Below are 19,617 nucleotides of genomic sequence, written 5' to 3'. Positions count from 1 at the left end.
CCAATGTTTAGGGATCTCGGACAATACGAAAGAAAGGTTGAACAGGCTGGTAATAGGGGTTGCAACAATGGCGGTGGATAGTTTTAGAAAGAGAGGGTCCAGATTGTCTAGCCCAGCTGATTTGTACGGGTCCAGGTTTTTTAATTTAAATCCATTTTAATCCCACTTTGTAACACAACAAAATGTGGAAAAAGTCAAGGGGTACTTTCTGAAGGCACTGTGTGTGCATGTCCAGTATCTGGTTGTGTGTGTTCACGTGCCTGTGTGGCCCTGTCTTTCCACTTCTCCACCCAGGCCAGCATCATTGCTCCAGCTCTCCTCTCTTCCTCTTCCTCTCCCCCATTTCAGCAGGACCTGTCCAGATTAGTGTTTACATGGCTCTCATTTCCAGCTTGCTTATCCCCTGTCTGGAATTTGCTCTGGCCCGGTTTGTGTAAAGTTCACTGAGCTCAGTTGCATGCAGGAGAGCTGAACGGGGAAGCTGGTGTCTCTTTCTGGGCTCTGCAGCAGTGTGGAAAGATGTCAAGAATGTCATTATTTGCTGCGTGTGCCTTACTTCAACTGTTCTCATCAGACCATGAAAAAGCAGTTACAAAACCATCCTGTTTTCTTCAGCAACATTTGACTAAATTCAGTTGCTCTCGGTCGGTGCGCTTTACCGCACTCATCATGCTAGCAGCTGCGTTCTCCCTACCACTGACATACGCACAAATGCGCACACACACAGAGAAAAAAGGACACATAGTTTATGTTATCCCTCTTTAGTTTGTCCATATGTATTTTCTGGTAGAGAATCATCTACTTTCTCATCACTTAATTTGTATTTTATTTATTTCACCTTTATTTAACCAGGTAGGCAAGTTGAGAACAATTTCTCATTTACAATTGCGACCTGGCCAAGATAAAGCAAGCACTTTGACACATACAACAACAGAGTTACACATGGAGTAAAACAAACATACAGTCAATAATATAGTAGAAAAATAAGTCTATATACAAAGTGAGCAAATGAGGTGAGATAAGGGAGGTAAAGGCAAAAAATGCCATGGTGGCGAAGTAAATACAATATAGCAAGTAAAACACTGGAATGGTAGATTTGCAGTGGAAGAAAGTGCAAAGTAGAAATAGAAATAATGGGGTGCAAAGCAGCAAAATAAATAAATACAGTAGGGGAAGAGGTAGTTGTTTGGGCTAAATTATAGATGGGCTATGTACATGTGCAGTAATCTGTGAGCTGCTCTGACAGCTGGTGCTTAAAGCTAGTGAGGGAGATAAGTGTTTCCAGTTTTAGAGATTTTTGTAGTTCGTTCCAATCATTGGCAGCAGAGAACTGGAAGGAGAGGCGGCCGAAGGAGGAATTGGCTTTGGGGGTGACCAGAGAGATATACCTGCTGGAGTGCGTGCTACAGGTGGGTGCTGCTATGGTGACCAGTGAGCTGAGATAAGGGGGAACTTTACCTAGCAGGGTCTTGTAGATGACCTGGAGCCAGTGGGTTTGGCGACGAGTATGAAGCGAGGGCCAGCCAACGAGAGCGTACAGGTCGCAGTGGTGGGTAGTATATGCAGCTTTGGTGACAAAACGGATGGCACTGTGATAGACTGCATCCAGTTTGTTGAGTAGGGTATTGGAGGCTATTTTGTAAATGACATCGCCAAATTCGAGGATCGGTAGGATGGTCAGTTTTACGAGGGTATGTTTGGCAGCATGAGTGAAAGATGCTTTGTTTCGAAATAGGAAGCCGATTCTAGATTTAACTTTGGATTGGAGATGTTTGATGTGAGTCTGGAAGGAGAGTTTACAGTCTAACCAGACACCTAGGTATTTGTAGTTGTCCACATATTCTAAGTCAGAACCGTCCAGAGTAGTGTTGCTGGACGGGCGGGCAGGTGCAGGCAGCGATCGGTTGAAGAGCATGCATTTAGTTTTACTTGTATTTAAGAGCAGTTGGAGGCCACGGAAGGAGAGTTGTATGGCATTGAAGCTCGTCTGGAGGGTAGTTAACAGAGTGTCCAAAGAAGGGCCAGAAGTATACAGAATGGTGTCGTCTGCGTAGAGGTGGATCAGAGACTCACCAGCAGCAAAAGCGACATCATTGATATATACAGAGAAAAGAGTCGGCCCAAGAATTGAACCCTGTGGCACCTCCATAGAGACTGCCAGAGGCCCTGACAACAGGCCCTCCGATTTGACACACTGAACTCTATCGGAGAAGTAGTTGGTGAACCAGGCGAGGCAATCATTTGAGAAACCAAGGCTATTGATTCTGCCGAATGGTAACTGCCTTGGTCTCTGGTATGGATGAGTAGAGTGTGTTCTCACCATGAAAGCATTTAGTCACAGTGAGATCACATGAATGAATGATGGAGATTAGGAGAGGAGCCCTGCCATGTTACAAAGTGTCGCAGGGTTTCATTTTACCACACACACACAATTAACTCCATCGATTGCTGTGATTTGTTAGTTTTTCTCAATCGATTACAAGCAATTTTGAGATCTGTGTTGAAACGCATCTATAGCAGGACATCAATGATCAAATGCTTAAAAACATTTACAGGATAGTTTTCTTGCTTTTGTACCTGACCACCTTTTGCAAAGCTTGAAATACAAATATCATCAGTGAATACAAAATTCACTTAAGTATTTTGTTCACAGAATATGAACACATTTTTCAATCAGAAGATAAATGTGTGCAATTGTGTTCACTGTTTCCGGCAATCAGTAATTACTACTGCACGAAATTCTAAATCACCCAATCAGGGTCATACCATGTACAATAAGGAAAGATCTAGGCTATTGGAACTGTCAAATGTTTTATTATTTACAATATTGTGGAAACATGCAGAGAATGGAGTTGGGTTACTTCTAAGTACAGTAACTTTGGGTTACTACTAAGTAGGGACAGGACGATACCAGTATTGTGATACTCGTTAATATCGTGGCAAGGAAACACAACACAAAGCAGATTTTACTTCTATAGGAAAGCAGCCCTAATGTTGGAAACTAACATTGTTGTCATCCAGTCACATTTTAGTTTTTTTCCCAAGCTAAAGCACACAATATTTTACATACAGCAGGTTTTTAAAGGACTGTAGAGTTTGTTCTGCTTTGTGTTTTCATTTTTGCCATGGAAAAGATATTGCAATACTGGTATCGTCCCGGCCCAACTCTTAAGTCATCATCTCCAACAGTGTGACCTTCCTCTTTAGAGCTTAGCTTTAGTGTGGATTGAGGCCTATACATTTCTATTAGTTGTGTTCCTCCATTGTATTCACATTTCTTTATTTCTATTGTGGATTGTGTTTCAGTGCACCAATAGAAAGTCTACTCAACCAGGGCTTCCCAACCTAGGGGGTGCTCTGCCCATATGGGGCACCAACATTTCGTGGGTTGATGCTTGACCCCTTGATTTGATATATATATATTTTTTTTACTATTCGCAATTGTTTATACCGGTATAAAACATCGCATAAATCCACAAAGCTTTTTTAGGCTAGAAACAAGTGGTAAAATGCTAGAGGAAGACGTGACTATGATGGTTTGTCTCTATGATATCCAGAAGCTGAGCTACAAGGAGTCAAAGAAATTGTACTTTGCTTAGGAAGTAATCTTATACAATGTGTGGCTCTGTCGCTATCAATTTTATTGATGGTGTCTTTTTATTTAACTAGGCAAGTCAGTTAAGAACAATTTCTTATTTACAATGACAGCCTACCCCAGCCAACCCTTAACCCAGAAGACGCTGGGCCAATTGTTCGCCGCCCTATGGGACTCCCAATCACATCCGATTGTGATACAGCCTGGAATTGAACCAGGGTCTGTAGTGACGCTTCTAACACTGAGATACAGTGCTTTAGACCGCTGCGCCACTCGGGAGCCCAATCAAATCAATTGCTGTAAAAGAGAATATGTATAATTACATTGAGGGTTCATATAAATTATGTTAAAACATATTTGGTAGTGGAATGACATTTGGGGAAATGTTACAATTGTACACACTGTACATGTCTTATGTTAAATAAGCTTCCATTGAATAATATTATCTGTGTTCTATTGGATAAGTAACTCTCCAACCATGTGATGGCAGTTGATATAAAGCCATAACAAGTTTGTTTTTTCAATAACAAATTATGATCATTAACATCAAATGATGCACTGAAATCTAACAATACAGTTCCAACTATCATCTTATTATTTATGTATTTTAGTCAATCATCAGTCATCTGAGTCGGTGCAGTACAAGTTGAGTGCCCTTCCCAATATGCATGCTGAAGGTCCGTAGTTAACTTGTTCTTTGAAATATACCATTGTATTTTTTCAAACACAGTTTTCTCGATCTGTTTACTAAGAACAGTGACCCATTAACTTCAATGAACAATGACGATTAATTGGGTTTTCTGCCCGTAAAATAATTTAAGGTGCTCCAATGTCTTTTTCCATCGTTTTTTTATGCCATTTATCTTGTTTTGGTAATAAGGTTAGTCACAAAATGTCTCAATTGACAGTGTGTCAACCGAGCAGCCTGACTTATTTTACATATTTTTGGCGTAATTTCTTTGAACCTGACAATTTTCCAATTCATTGATCCAGGGGACTCTAATGAGTCTTGTTGATCTACTTGGAATTACATGAAATGAGCTTCAAAACGACATTTCCCTAGGTCCCTCAAATTAAACAAAATCAAGCTGGTGTTGTATTTAGTATAGTCTATGTCAATAAACAAAACATCTAATGTGAAATAGTGGGTCCTGGGATAAAATATAAAATACTTATTTTCCACCATAATTTGCAAATAAATTCATTAAAAATCCTACAATGTGATTTTTCTGGACATTTTTTTCTCATTTTGTCTGTCATAGTTGACGTGTACCTATGATGAAAATTACAGGCCTCTCTCATCTTTTTAAGTGGGAGAACTTGCACAATTGGTGGCTGACTAAATACTTTTTTGCCCCACTGTATATACAAAAGTATGTGGACACCCCTTCAAATTAGTGGATTTGGCTATTTCACCTACACCCGTTGCTGACAGGTGTATAAAATCGAGCACATAGCCAAGCAATCTCCATAGACAAACATTGGCAGTAGAATGGCCTTACTGAAGAGCTCAGTTACTTTCAACGTAGCGCCGTCATAGGATGCCACTTTTCCAATGAGTCAGTTGGTCAAATTTCTGCCCTGCTAAAGCTGCCCCGGTCAACTGTAAGTGCTTTTATTGTGAAGTGGAAACATCTAGGAGCAACAACGTGAAGTGGTAGGCCACACAAGATCACAGAACGGGACCGCCAAGCGTGAAGCATGTAAAAATCGTCTGTCCTCAGTTGCAACACTCACTACTGAGTTCCAAACTGCCTCTGGAAGCAACGTCAGCACAAGAACTGTTCATCGAGAGCTTAATGAAATGGGTTTCTTTGGCTGAGCAGCCACACACAAGCCTAAGTTCACCATGCGCAATGCCAAGCGTCGGCTGGAGGGGTTTGAAGCTCGCCACCATTGGACTCTGGAGCAGTGGAAACGTGTTCTCTGGAGTGATGAATCACGCTTCACCATCTGGGATTCCGACAGACGAATCTGGGTTTGGGGGATGCCAGGAGAACGCTACCTGCCCCAATGCATAGTGCCAACTGTAAAGTTTGGTCGAGGAGGAATGATGGTCTGGGGCTATTTTCTATGGTTCGGGCTAGGCCCCTCAGTTTCAGTGAAGGGAAATATTAACACTACAGCATACAATTTACATTTTAGACAATTCTGTACTTCCAGCTTTGTGGCAGCAGTTTGGCGAAGGCCCTTTCCTGTTTCAGCATGACAATGCCCCCGTGCACAAAGCGAAATCCATACATAAATAGTTTGTTGAGATCTGCGTGGAAGAACTTGACTGGCATGCACAGAGCCCTGACCTCAACCCCATCAAAAACCTTTGGGATAAATTTAAAAACAGACTTAGAGCCAGACCTAATCACCCAACATCAGTGCCAGACCTCACTAATGCTCTTATGGCTGAATGGAAGCAAGTCCCCGCAGCAATGTTCCAACATCTAGTGGAAAGCCTTCCCCGAAGAGTGGAGGCTGTTATTGTAGCAAATGGGGGACCAAATCCCTATTAACGGCCATGATTTTGGGTTGCGATGTTTGATGAGGCGGTGTCCATATAATTTTGGATGATGTAGTCTATTTCATAATTTCAACAAAAAAAAAGTTTATAATACATTGCAATTTTTTTACCTTTAACATCAATTAGCAAAAAACACAGATTCACATGCATCTTAGCTTAGACCCTAGTTGATACATGTTGGGCTCCTGAGTGGCGCAGCAGTCTAAGGCACTGCATCTCAGTGCAAGAGCCATCACTACAATCCCTGGTTCAAATCCAGGCTGTATCACATCTGGCCGTGATTGGGAGTCTCATAGGGTGGCGCACAATTGGCACAGCGTCGTCCGGGGTCGGCTGTCATTGTAAATAAGAATTTGTTCTTAACTGACTTGCCTAGTTAAAAATGTATTTGTTTGGAGAAGGCAACTACATTCTGAAAATGCATTTACTGTTTTGCAATAAACCAGCAGCTCTGTCTTATTGATCCTGTTTTTAAAATCAACAACATTGTTCCAGAAAATGCTTTTACGTGATTGAGAAAAACTGTAATTAGACTCCCCCTGCTGGTCTGAGATCAGTCTTCGTTGTCTGTGAAGCTGGCCATGCCGCACGCTTGTTCTCTGGCACTGACCCAGAATCAGCCCGTAACTAACTGGCACTGACTGTTCCACAGTCAGAAGAGCACTGCTGTGGGAGAGAGAGGGTTGACTCTGCATGGTAACAGACATGACACACACACTCCCAGTCAGTGTCAGTGTGTGTGGTGAGCCTGACGAATAGCGGAGCTGAGCGCTAATGTGGCTCTACCAGTCTGTGGAGATGGAGAAGTTTTGATGGAGCATCTGCAGGACTGTTCTGATCAGGATCATTGTTCCTGCTCCCTGGGAGATGGAGGATGTTGCTGAGCAGGCCAATGACTGCAGTAGTTTTGGGTTGATGGAGAGGATCTGTTATACAAGAAGTGTGGCATAGGATGCGCCTGCGTGTGTGTGTGTGTGTGTGTGTGTGTGTGTGTGTCTCTCCCTCCTCTTGTTATTTCCATGTCTCTTCTCATTATGCCACTATTCCCTTAGCCTATGCTGCTGTACAGCTTGGAAAGTGTGTGTGTGTGTGTGTGTGTGTGTGTGTGTGTAACAAACATTTGACTGTAGAGTAGATGTGAAGTGTATAAATGTGGGTTTGTGATGTGGATAATGTCTCTCCATCGACCCGGGTGTGTGTGTTGTTTAACATCCTGGCCATCTCTGACTCAGCAGCACCGTCACAGGGGCAGGAAACTGGGTCAGTTGTGCCCGCTCCAAGGGTCAGAGGAAGAGGGTGGAGGGGAGGGAATTGATAAGAGAAGTACAGTTGGAGGGACGGTTGATGTGAGAGGTGTGCTTGAGGAAAGGGAAGAAGAGAGATTTGGGATTAATAGGATACTATATAAGGAGGTATGCCCAGTGTAACGCTTGGGCAAGGTTCAAAAGGATAGGAGGGGAAGGATGATTGTGGGTCTATTGTAGCAGGTCCTTGATATCATCAACATGAACCAATGTCCTGTTTTTCTAACCTTGGGATCAAGGCTGTAACGTGGTGGTCTCAGAAGTGGTAATTCCATCTTTGTCTTGTGCTTTAGATCATCTCAAAGCTGACCTGACTATTTGATCTGTGTGTCTGTTGTGGTGAACATAATCATTATAATCAGGGAGGTTAATTAAGGAGGCTAGAGGCCTGTGATTACCGCACTGCACTGATGTCTTAGTCAGAGTAGGTACACGTCTAGGTGATGTTGACTGACATCTGCCACCTAGTGGCAGTGCTGAAAACTGGTACTTTAGATTTGTGTGTGTTGTAAAATTGTTAGAGATTACTGTTTTATATATTACTGCACTGTTAGAGCTAGAAACACAAGCATTTCGCTACGCCCGCAATAACATCTGGTAAATATGTGTATGTGACCAATACAATGTGATTTACTAACTAAACTCCACTGACTATACACATGACTTGGGAGACTGTGATTTGATTAGTCAAATAAATCATCTCTCGTGGTCAATGAGAAGTGTGTATGAATCCATGATGAAGATCAGTGCAGAACAGTTGGACATCAGGAGACGGACAAAGAGGTTGAATGATGCTTCTGCAGAGTGATCACAGGGTTTCTCTCGCTGTCTGTCTCTATCTCTATCGCCCCTGTGTCTGGACCACAGGGAGCAGAGCCCAGTAGGCTCCAATATTATCACAATGTGGACTGGGGAGCTTTATCAAACAGCCTTTAATTCAACCTCAGCAGTAGCTTATTTACCCAATAAAGAGAAACAGAACAGAGGGAAGGAAGGAAGGAAGGAGGGAGGGTGGGAGTGGAACAGGTTGAGAGGGAGGGAGTGAAGTGCCAGGAAACAATAAGCCTTATGTAATTTCTTCCAAGGAGATGCTAAACAGGAAAAATCAAGGTATCACACCTGTGATCTTCACACCGTGGGTGTTTGGACCAGTCATATCAGCATACCTACCCAATGAAGAATGTGATCACTGAATATCTGCATTATTCACACACCCACGGTAACGTGTGCTTGTGTAGTCACAGTCCATGCATGTGATACAGTGTGAAAGATCATTATCTCAGAGAACCTTCACAGTCAATTGTGTGTGTGTACCCGTGAACTGAGAGAGCCTTTCCGACCAGCTTCAGTCTTAATTTCTCCCCTCAGACAGACCAAGGCCATACATGCTGAGCTGGCACAATGCTCTCACTAACTCTTTACTTCTCTCTAATTTTCTCAGTTTCTGTCTCTTCTACCTCTCCTTGAAGTTATGTCCTCCTCTTCTCCCTCCCCCTGTGTCCTTGCCTTTTTCTTCCTCCCTCGCTCTCTTTCTTTATATATCTCTCTTGGCAGTGGCCCCTGTAGCCTGGGGACCTGGTTTAAATCTGGGAGCCAATCAGTGTTGCTGTCATAGGAGAGGAATGCCGCACTAGGTCTTAATGGGACCTCTCAGTAAGGAGGGCTGTATGATTGAGAGTTAATTACTTCCAGAATAACCCCACCCACCAATCAATCTATACTGTACTGTCAGGGATGACATAACAGGCAACAAGATACAACTGATTAGGCATAACAATATATGCTTTAAAATAGACAAAAGGGGTACGTTCCCTGGAATGGAAAAAAAACGGACTGTCCTATAAAGTCTCAACTTAAAAAATAACTAAGATCTAAAGTGCAGGAACAGAACATACATAAACCAAAAATTAACTCCCAAGAAGGAACGTTACACAGAGACTAGAAGGGGTTCCATACTCTGTTCCAAGGCAAGTGTGCAAACCATCAAGTTCATGTACAGACAATAATGATATATAACATTTAGATCTACTGATCATGTTTAAGTACACGCATTATTTTAGCAATAACAGTACACAATATCAATGTGTATCTGTACTTAGCTATTTTAAACTCATCAAGGGAAAAAGAGTTCCCCCGGGGTGAACAGAGGGTTGGCATTTACCAATGACCCTCCGACCCTTCCAACAACCCTCCATTCTCAACCTATAGGTGAGAATGTCACAGGAGGGGGTGGCTGCTGTTTTACGGGTTCCTGACCAATTGTGCTATTTTGTGTTTTTTCGTTTCTTATGACTGAAAAGAGCTTCTGGACATCAGAACAGTGATTTCTCACCTCAAACTGGATGATGAGGTGAGAAATCCCAGTCATCCGTATGAATAGGAGATGCCGTTACAGAGGTCGAAGAGCCGGATGCCTGGCAAGACTGCATTGGCGATGGGATAATCCGCCTTTACCCTCCATTCTACTGGCGAATGTGCAATACCTGGAGAATAAACTGGATGATCTCCGTTCAAGACCATCCTATCAACGGGACATTAAAAACTGTAATATCCTATGTTTCACCGAGTTGTGGCTGAACAAGGACATGGATAATATTCAGTTAGCTGGGTTTTCCATGCATCGGCAAGATGGAAATGGCAAGATGGAAATGGTGTGCGTCTCTTTGTCAACATCATTTGGTGTGCAATATCTAATATTAAGGAAGACTCAAGATTTGCTCGCCTGAGTTCAAGTACCTCATGATAAGCTGTAGACCACACTATTTACATAGAGTTTTCATCTATATTCTTCGTAGCTGTCTATTTACCACCACAAACCGATGCTGGCACTAAGACCACACACAACAAGCTGTATAAGGCCACAAGCAAACTAGAAAATGGACATCCAGAGTCAGCACTCCTAGTGGCCGGGGACTTTAATGCAGGAAAACTGAAATCCATTTTACCTACAGTAATTTCCACCAGCATGTCACGTGCAACTGCACGAAAAAATAAACTCTAGATTACCTTCACTCCTCACACAGAGACGTGTACAAAGCTCTCCCTCGCCCTCCATTTGGCAAATTTGACTATAACTCTATCCTCCTGGTTCCTGCATACCAACAAAAACTAAAATTAGGAAGTACAAACAGGAAGTACAAAAACTCAAACAGGAAGTACCAGTGACTCAATACAGAAGTGGTCTGATTAAGCGGATGCTAAATAACAGGACTGTTTTGCTAGCACAGACTGGAATATGTTCTGGAATTCATCCGATGGCATTGAGGAGTATACCACATCAGTCATCGGCTTCATTAAAAAGTGCATTGACAACGTCGTCCCCACAGTGACCGTACCTACATATCCCAACCAGAAGCCATGGATTACAAGCAACATCCGCACTTAGGTAAAGGCTAGAGCTGCCGCTTTCAAGGAGCGGGGCACTAATCCGGACGCTTATAAGAAATCACACTACGCCTTCTGATGAACCATCAAACAAGCAAAGCGTCAATACATGACTAAGATCGAATCCTACTACACCTGCTCTGACACTCGTCGGATGCGGCAGGGCTTGCAAACTATCACGGATTACAAAGGGAAACCCAGCAGCGAGCTGCCCAGTGACGCAAGCCTACAAGATGAGCTAAATCGTTTCTATGCTCGCTTTGAGGCAAGCAACACTGAACCATACATGACAGCATCAGCTGTTCCTGATGACTGTGTGATCATGCTCTCCGTAGCCGATGTGAGTAAGACCTTTAAACAGGTCAACATTCAGGCACTCATAGCATGTGCTGACCAGCTGGCAAGTGTCTACACTGACATTTTCAACCTCTCCCTGACCCAGTCTGTAATACCTACATGTTTCAAGCAGACCACGATAGTCCCTGTGTCTAAGAACGCCAAAGTAACCTGCATACATGACTACCGCCCCATAGCAATCACATCTGTAGCCATGAAATGCTTTAAAAGGCTGGTCATGGCTCAAATCAACACCATCATCCCAGAATCCCCAGACGTACTCCAATTCGCATACACCTTAACCAAATACATTTAAACTCAGTTTTTCACAATTCCTGACATTTTAATCCTAGTAAAAATCCCGTTTTAGGTCAGTTAGGATCACCACTTTATTTTAAGAATGTGAAATGTCAGAATAAAAGTAAAGAGAATTATTTCTTTCAGCTTTTATTTCTTTCATCACATTCCCAGTGGGTCAGAAGTTTACATACACTCGATTAGTATTTGGTAGCATTGCCTTTAAATTGTTTAACTTGGGTCAAACGTTTCAGGTAGCCTTCCACAAGCTTCCCACAATAAGCTGGGTGAATTTTGGCCCGTTCCTCCTGACAGAGCTGGTGTAACTGTAGGCCTCCTCCCTCGCACACGCATTTTCAGTCTGCCAACAAATTTTCTATAGGATTGAGGTCAGGGCTTTGTGATGGCCACTCCAATACCTTGACTTTGTTGTCCTTAAGCCATAAATGTTTAATGCTTTTCGACCTGTCCCCAAATTAATGTAATTGGTTCAGAGTTTGTTTTGATATTTTAACCTGCGTGTTGTGGTCGCATTTGGTGTAGAGGGACAAATTAAATGTATGCACGATGGCGCACGCGCGCAGCTGGTTTGGGTTCCGTGTAAAGGCATTTCCAGCGTAATCTCTCACATGATGAATTGTACACACAAAAAGATCCCACCATGTCAAACGAACAAATTGTCTGTCGGCATTTATAAAATTGTACTGGCATATACTGTTTCCATCTGCACGGTCGTGACTTTTTTCATGCATCAGCTAATTCATCCGCATGAAGTGGTTGGGTGGAAACCTGGTTATTGAGAAAGAATGATGGCAAATGTTAAACTGTATTTCTGCAACAAAATTATATATGTGGGATATAAGAAACAATCTCTGTCACGTCGTCATTTATATATTGGGCTCTATTTTAACAAACCGTACGCGATGGTAAATCTAAGCGCAGGCGGTAGCGCTATAGGTTCAGGAGTGTGTCAGAAATATTTGTACTATTTTCACTATCACAGTTATCCGCGCACTTGCTACGTTGAAGCAAAAGTGCTGTGTTTTGATGAATAAACAAGTTGTGGGTGTGTCGAGGGTTGGGCGCTTTAAGGGCCTATCAGAACGTGCTGCATGGCAAAACATATGGGTGTTTCAGTTTATGTATTTACGGTCTTTTATGTATTGCCTTGGAATCAACTAAAAATCCAATGTTAGTCTGTAATAGTTTGTTAAATGGCTTACAGAAATTAAATAACAAAATGTAGACCTATACCATCTTTGCTAAATACATTAACTTCAACTTATTTGCAGTCCACATTGTTCTAAGTAATTGCATGGCTTCAATAGCAAATGGTGCTATGGTTTGAGAACTGAAATACTGGTGGATGTTGTTACTGATATCCTGAAATAATTGGCTGTTGAGACTTAATTTTTTTTTGTTATTCTTGGAATTCACTATGCCTATTGGAAATTGCATTTAATAAGCAAGATTAAATTAATTATTGATAAGGCCTAAAAAGAGAACAAATAGTTGTAATCAAATTCTAAACCAAATGAAACAACTTGTTTTAAATAGGCAATGTCACACTTACAGGCACCAAAATTACTCCCCTTGTGCATTTAATATTAAAACAACATAGACTATGGAGCATTTTATGCACATCCAAAACGAGACCTGCATGGCTAAAATAATGTGGGCTTGCATACAATGCATAGATAAACAAAGGAATGTCAGCTCACGGTTTTACTCCTCTCAAACTTGATATTTTAATAAAGCTTTGGTGATTAAGATGTATTTCCAAGTGGTCTCAGGAGCCAAACCCTTTATTGACAGTCTAGACCAGTGGTTCCCAAACTTTTTATAGTCCCGTACCCCTCCAAACATTCAACCTCCAGCTGCGTACCCCCTCTAGCACCAGGGTCAGCGCACTCTCAAATGTTGTTTTTTGCCATCATTGTAAGCCTGCCACACACACACACACACACACACACACACACTATAGGATACATTTATTAAACATAAGAATGAGTGTGAGTTGTCGTCACAACCCGGCTCGTGGGAAGTGACAAAGAGCTCTTATAGGACCAGGGCACAAATAATAATAATAAATAATGTTGCTCTTTATTTAACCATCTTACATATAAAACCTTTATTTGTCCATCGAAAATTGTGAATAACTCACTACAGGTTAATGAGAAGGGTGTGCTTGAAAGGATGCTCATAAATCTGCAATGTTGGGTTGTATTGGAGAGAGTCTCAGTCTTAAATCATTTTCCACACACAGTCTGTGCCTGTATTTAGTTTTCATGCTAGTGAGGGCCGAGAATCCACTCTCACATAGGTACGTGGTTGCAAAGGCCATCAGTGTCTTAACAGCGTGATTTGCCAAAGCAGGATAATCCAGAAATCTGGCAGTGGCTTCTGATTAAATGCAATTTTCACAGAACCGCTTTTTGCAATTTCAATGAGGCTCTCTTGTTCAGATATCGGTAAGTGGACTGCAGGCAGGGCATGAAAGGGATAACGAATCCAGTTGTTTGTCTCATCTGTTTCGGGAAAGTACCTGCGCAATTGTGCACCCAACTCATTCGGGTGCTTCACTATATCACATTTGACATTGTCCGTAAGCTTAAGTTCATTTGCACACAAAAAAATCATACAATGATGGAAAGACCTGTGCATTGTCCTTGTTAATGCAGACAGAGAAGAGCTCCAACTTCTTAATCATAGCCTCAATTTTGTCCCGCACATTGAATATAGTTGCGGAGAGTCCCTGTAATCCTAGATTCAGATCATTCAGGCAAGAAAAAACATCACCCAGATAGGCCAGTCGTGTGAGAAACTCATCATCATGCAAGAGGTCGGTGAAGTGAAAATGATGGTCAGGGTAGAAAACTTTAAGCTTGTTCCTCTATTTTTTTTAAACGTGTCAATACTTTGCCCCTTGATAACCAGCGCGCTTCTGTATGTTGTAAAAGCGTTACATGGTCGCTGCCCATAGTATTGCATAGTGCAGAAAATACACGAGAGTTAAGGGGCCTTGCTTTAACAAAGTTAACCATTTTCACAAACATCTTTCAAGCTGTCAGACATTCCCTTGGCAGCAAGAGCCTCTCGGTGGATGCTGCAGTGTACCCAAGTGGCGTCGGGAGCAACTGCTTGCATGCGTGTTACCACTCCACTATGTCTCCCTGTCATGGCTTTTGCGCCATCAGTACAGATGCCAACACCACCAAAGTCCATTTGATATCGCAAAGCTGTCCAGTACTTTAAAAATATCCTCTCCTGTTGTCCTGGTTTCCAGTGGTTTGCAGAAGAGGATGTCTTCCTTAATTGACCCCCCATAAACGTAACAGACATATACCAGGAGTTGCGCCAGGCCCGACACGTCTGTTGACTCATCCAGTTGTAACACATAGAATTCACTGGCTTGTATGTGAAGCAGTAATTGTTTCAAAACATCTCCTGCCATATCACTGATGCATCGTGAAAGTGTTATTTGATGAAGTCATTATATATATATATATATATATATATATAACGAATGTTTTTCCGATTTGTGTGTGTGTGTGTGTGTGTGTGTGTTAAGTATACAGGCACCAAAAGCAAAAAAAAACAATTTAGGCTACTCTTGTTTCATGCACATAAATCCCCAAAATATTTTGGTTGGTCTTAAATATCTCTATTAGTGCTGCATGAAATTAGCACTTTGGATCATGTTTTTAGGGACACACCTCAAATATTACCACCCCGCCCATCTGAGCACAAGCGAGCTGATATATGACAGGTGAATTGCTGAACCTGGCGTTAAGAATGGAAAATGCCAGTGCGCCAGTTTTTACATGGCGGAATTGCAAACTAACATGTGTTTGACACTAGCGCCGTCTTAACGCCAGCCGAAAATAGAACCCATTTTGTGTATAGTGCAAAGTGAGTGTTAATGTGCATAAAATGAAAAGGATATTTGTTAGGCAGTGGTTTTTACTGTTTAGCTCGCGGTGCAGCCGTCACACACCACCCCTCTAGTTTCCAGCTGGCGGGCCAGCAGGAAAGGAAGTCAGCCGTGGTATTGTCCTTTCCCGGGACATAGCTGATGGTGAACCTGTATGGCTGCATGGGAAGGTACCAGTGGGAGATGCGGGCATTGGAGTCCTGTATCCTGTCCATCCACTGCAGAGCACCGTGGTCCATCTCTAATGAGAAATTCCTGCCAAGGAAACAGTACCTGAACTAATGCAGAGACCACTTGACTGCCATGCACTCCTTCTCCACTGTCAAATACCAGCAACAGCTTCCGGCTGATGTAAGCAATTGATCATGTCATTTCAGATACGTGAAGCTAGCCTGATGATATCTTTCAATATTTGCCACCGTTAATTGGATATTTGAGTGATATAAAAGGGAACTATTCCTGAAAAGTGTAAGTGGTTTAGGTTAATTTTCCATCCTTTGTGGGCGCTCTGCCTGTCAAGCATCAAAAGGGTGCATTTGCAGATGTACTGTTAGCTGATAATGTTTTCTTTGCAAGCTACTGGTAGAAACGTTGTACAGTTGGCTAAACATAGTGGTAAGGAGACCTAATGTATTTTTTCCCCCAACCAACGTAGGCTTACCTAGCGAAGTTGGCTAACATTATCCCCTTTTTTAACATTGTTTTTGAGTGTTTAATCACAATTGCTGCTGACTGACATGATTGCAAGGCTACATTGATTGATGGACAAATTGGTTAGCTAATAACAGATCATGTCAATAAGGCTAGTTAACAAGCTAACTTTCAGGGGATAAACTAGATGGCTATATGCAAATATTGTTTGATTTTCTTGCATCTATAGTGGTGATGTCAGAACTCTGACTATCTAGCTATATGCCAAATGAATAGGCAACCCTCACATATCTGAAATTATTTGATCAATAAAAAGCTGTATAACTCTGATGATAGTGATGATATTAAAACAAAGCAGTTCTAACATTTATTTACCAATCCCTTGAAAACAGCATGTGCTATAGTTGTCAATGTTTTTTTGCGGAGCTGGGGGTCACCTCCCCCGAGCAGCCAAATCGAACACTCTGCAATGTATTGTGACGTTTATTGATAGCGACCTATAAATTACTCTGTCACGTTTGCCATTCCTCATCTGCTGATCCAAGGCCGGTGTTGTGTGCCCATGGCCTCAGTTAAGCAATAAGTCATTTAAACTAGAAATGATAATCCCTCTCTCTCTCCATCCCAGGTCTTGGATTTAAGGTGACATTCTATGACTACATTTTTCCCAACAGAATAAACAAATCCATCAAAAAATACAGCTGTGTATATCAGCAGCCATTTGTTGTGTGTTTCAGTGTAGACCAGGGATGGGCATCTTTGATGGGGGTGAGGGCCACAAAACATCTGAAATCACGATGGCCGCAGTGGCTCGCGGGTCTGTGTACCCCCCCCCCCCCCCCCCCCCCAATTCTACACATTTTGCCATTGGGTGTAGATAAAATGTGTGTGTGTGGGGGGGGCAGTGTTACACTCGCTTAATCCCTTAGATCCTTATAGAATATTTGATTATAGGGCTGTGTTCCCTTTGCCTGTCTCTTGATTAATCACCCCTGGTGAAAGGTGTGTGGCTGTGAACATATGTAGTGGAATGAACAATGATATTATTATCTCTTTGTGTGTGGTTTCAGGTCAGCTATACAATGATCCATTTTCAGTGGAGGTAGTAGTGTGCACCTGATACTTTAACAGAAATTCATTAGAGTTGTTCCAGAAACTCATTAGGAAAACTGTGTATCAGGAACGCTACAGCAGTCCTGACGTGGCCTGATGTGTTTGTAGTTTTCCAGTGGTCCAGCTGGGGGCAGCAGACCAGGCTCGCTATCTGTCACCACCGCAGTATGCATGCTAATTCCACTGGCGTTGCCATGGCGACGGGGCCCAGTGGTGATGCAAGAGAGGCCTAATGAAGTGGAACGCAGAGGGCAGTGTTGAGCCGAGAGATGTAAGTAGAGAGACAGAGACAGGCCTAGAGGAATGGGGACGAAGAGAGTAGTACAATTATTCACAATGTGCTTATCACTATCTCAATAATTCAATAAGTATGGTGCATGTTTTGTCATTCAGTGTTGAGACCATATACTGCAAGGCCAGTTTATTAGGTACACCCATCTGGTACCAACTCGGACCCCCATCCCGCCACCCCTCGCCCCTTTGACTCCAGAACAGCCTGAACTATTCAGGGCATGTAAATGTTGCTCAATTGTTATCAAGGGACCTAACGTGTGCCAGGAATTCCCCACACCATTACACCTGTACCGTTGACACCAGGCAGGATGGGGCCATGGACTCGTGCTGCTTATGCCAAATCCTGACTCTGCCATCAGCATGACACAACAGGAACTGGGATTCGTCGGATCAGGCAATGTTTTTCCACTTCTCAATTGTCCAGTGTTGGTGATCACGTGCCCGCTGGAGCCACTTGTTCTTGTTATTAGCTGATAGGAGTGGAACCCGGTGTGGTTGTCTGCTGCAATAGCCCATCTGTGACCAGGACTGATGATTTGTGCGTTCCCAGATGTCGTTCTGCACACCACTGTTGTACTGTGCCGTTATTTGCCTGTTTGTGGCCCCGCCTGTTAACTTGCACGATTCTTGCCATTCTCCTTCGACCTCTCATCAACAAGCTGTTTTTGCCCACTAATCTGCCGCTGACAGGATGTTTTTTTGTTTGTTGCACTATTCTATGAGGCCGGACGTTTCTGAGATATTGGAACTGCTGCCCATTCTAACGTTCACTCGAACAGTAACTGAATGCCTGCTTGATATAACAAGCCATGCGACTCACTGTCTGTAGGAGCGAGACATTTTCATGAACGGGGTGCATGTTCTGTTTGTCAGAATGGTGAGTAACAGGCAGGCAGTTATGAGGTAAGTCAGTACCAGGAGAATGTTTATTGCCTGGGAGCCCTGATGACCATGCCTTTAGCGTAGTGAGAACTCTCTCTCATTAAATAACAGTATCATTTGGGGTCCCAGCGGAGACTAACGCTGAGGGAGATTTCAGCTGCTGGTAATGAAAGCCTTGATCTAGTATCAGATTATCCCTGATCCTAACCTTAGCAATCACGGGTAGTGAAATATATCTGATCTAGGACCAGTGGTTAGGGTCAAGGTATGCATCCTCCATGTAGCCTAGCTCTATCCCACTGCTGCTCCTTTAAGTGATGAATGAGCCTGTGATTAACCCTGCATCATTAGGCTATCCGGAGGACACACTTAGCAGAGCAAAGTTTGAGATGAACATGCTGAAGAGTTCATTGTATAATTAGCCATTTCTGCATTCAACACTAGTACATGGTGGCTCAGCCAGACGAGACAGAGGATACTATAGTTGTGTGTCCATACTAAAACCCTACCCACTGTTGGGGGGCTTTAAGGAAATCTCTGCGAGTAGGGCTCTGTTTGGAGGAAATATATTCACTAATTATCTTTTTGAGGAGGGATTTAAGGGACCAACTGTTGCCTCTCACTATTACCCCTATTTCTCTCCAGTGTGGTTTGTTGGGCCTGGCAGCCTGGGACTATGGAGTTAAGGAGAGGATGGTGGTGACATGCTGACCTGAAGCTGGGTTTTGTCGTGATGAAGGTTTTGGGTTTATTGATGATATCTCAGCGATACAGCTGAATGGGCCATTATCTGGGCCAGGTTTGTTAGGGTGTGTACTATTAAGGTGTGGATCAAGGAAGCTAGTCTAGCTAGCGTATTAGCTCTACTGGCATACTGACCCTGTTGTAGGATCCTCAGTAGAGTAGCAGCTTGATGTCAGACAGAGACTAACAGTAGGTTGACCTGGTCTTACATAGCAGGCCATGTCAGCTGGCCAATCCCTTTGTTGTCATGCTACTGTACAGACTGTCCTGTCTTCCCATAATGTAGTGATGCCAATGGACTGTCCCTACCAGCTGAGATACATACTCTGAGAGATGCTGGCTGCCCTTGTCTTCTAGCAGCAGACAAATGATTTAGGCCATTAGTGATTAGCTCAAGGACGTGGTGCTACCGCTCATCTCACACTGGGCTCTCTGCGGTCAATGACTCATGAAGTCAGCTGAACAAGCACTTTCTAGAGGTGTGTGTGTGTGTGCACATGTATACACACAGTATGTTGAGTATGTGAATGTACCTGTTTGTTTGTGCTCCTGTTTGCCGTTTGATATC

The 19,617-nt window shown here is 42.9% G+C and overlaps 1 protein-coding gene across 6 annotated transcripts in view; it reads left to right on the top strand.

Moving 5' to 3' along the window:
* Positions 1–19,617, top strand: part of LOC115150772 (membrane-associated guanylate kinase, WW and PDZ domain-containing protein 1) — a 201,634-nt gene that overhangs the window by 92,146 nt on the left and 89,871 nt on the right. The gene's annotated exons all lie outside the window — the stretch shown is intronic.

The sequence above is a fragment of the Salmo trutta genome, chromosome 16 (genome assembly GCF_901001165.1).
Source record: "Salmo trutta chromosome 16, fSalTru1.1, whole genome shotgun sequence".
NCBI lineage: Eukaryota > Metazoa > Chordata > Actinopteri > Salmoniformes > Salmonidae > Salmo > Salmo trutta.
This window is presented reverse-complemented; position numbering and strand designations above follow the sequence as displayed.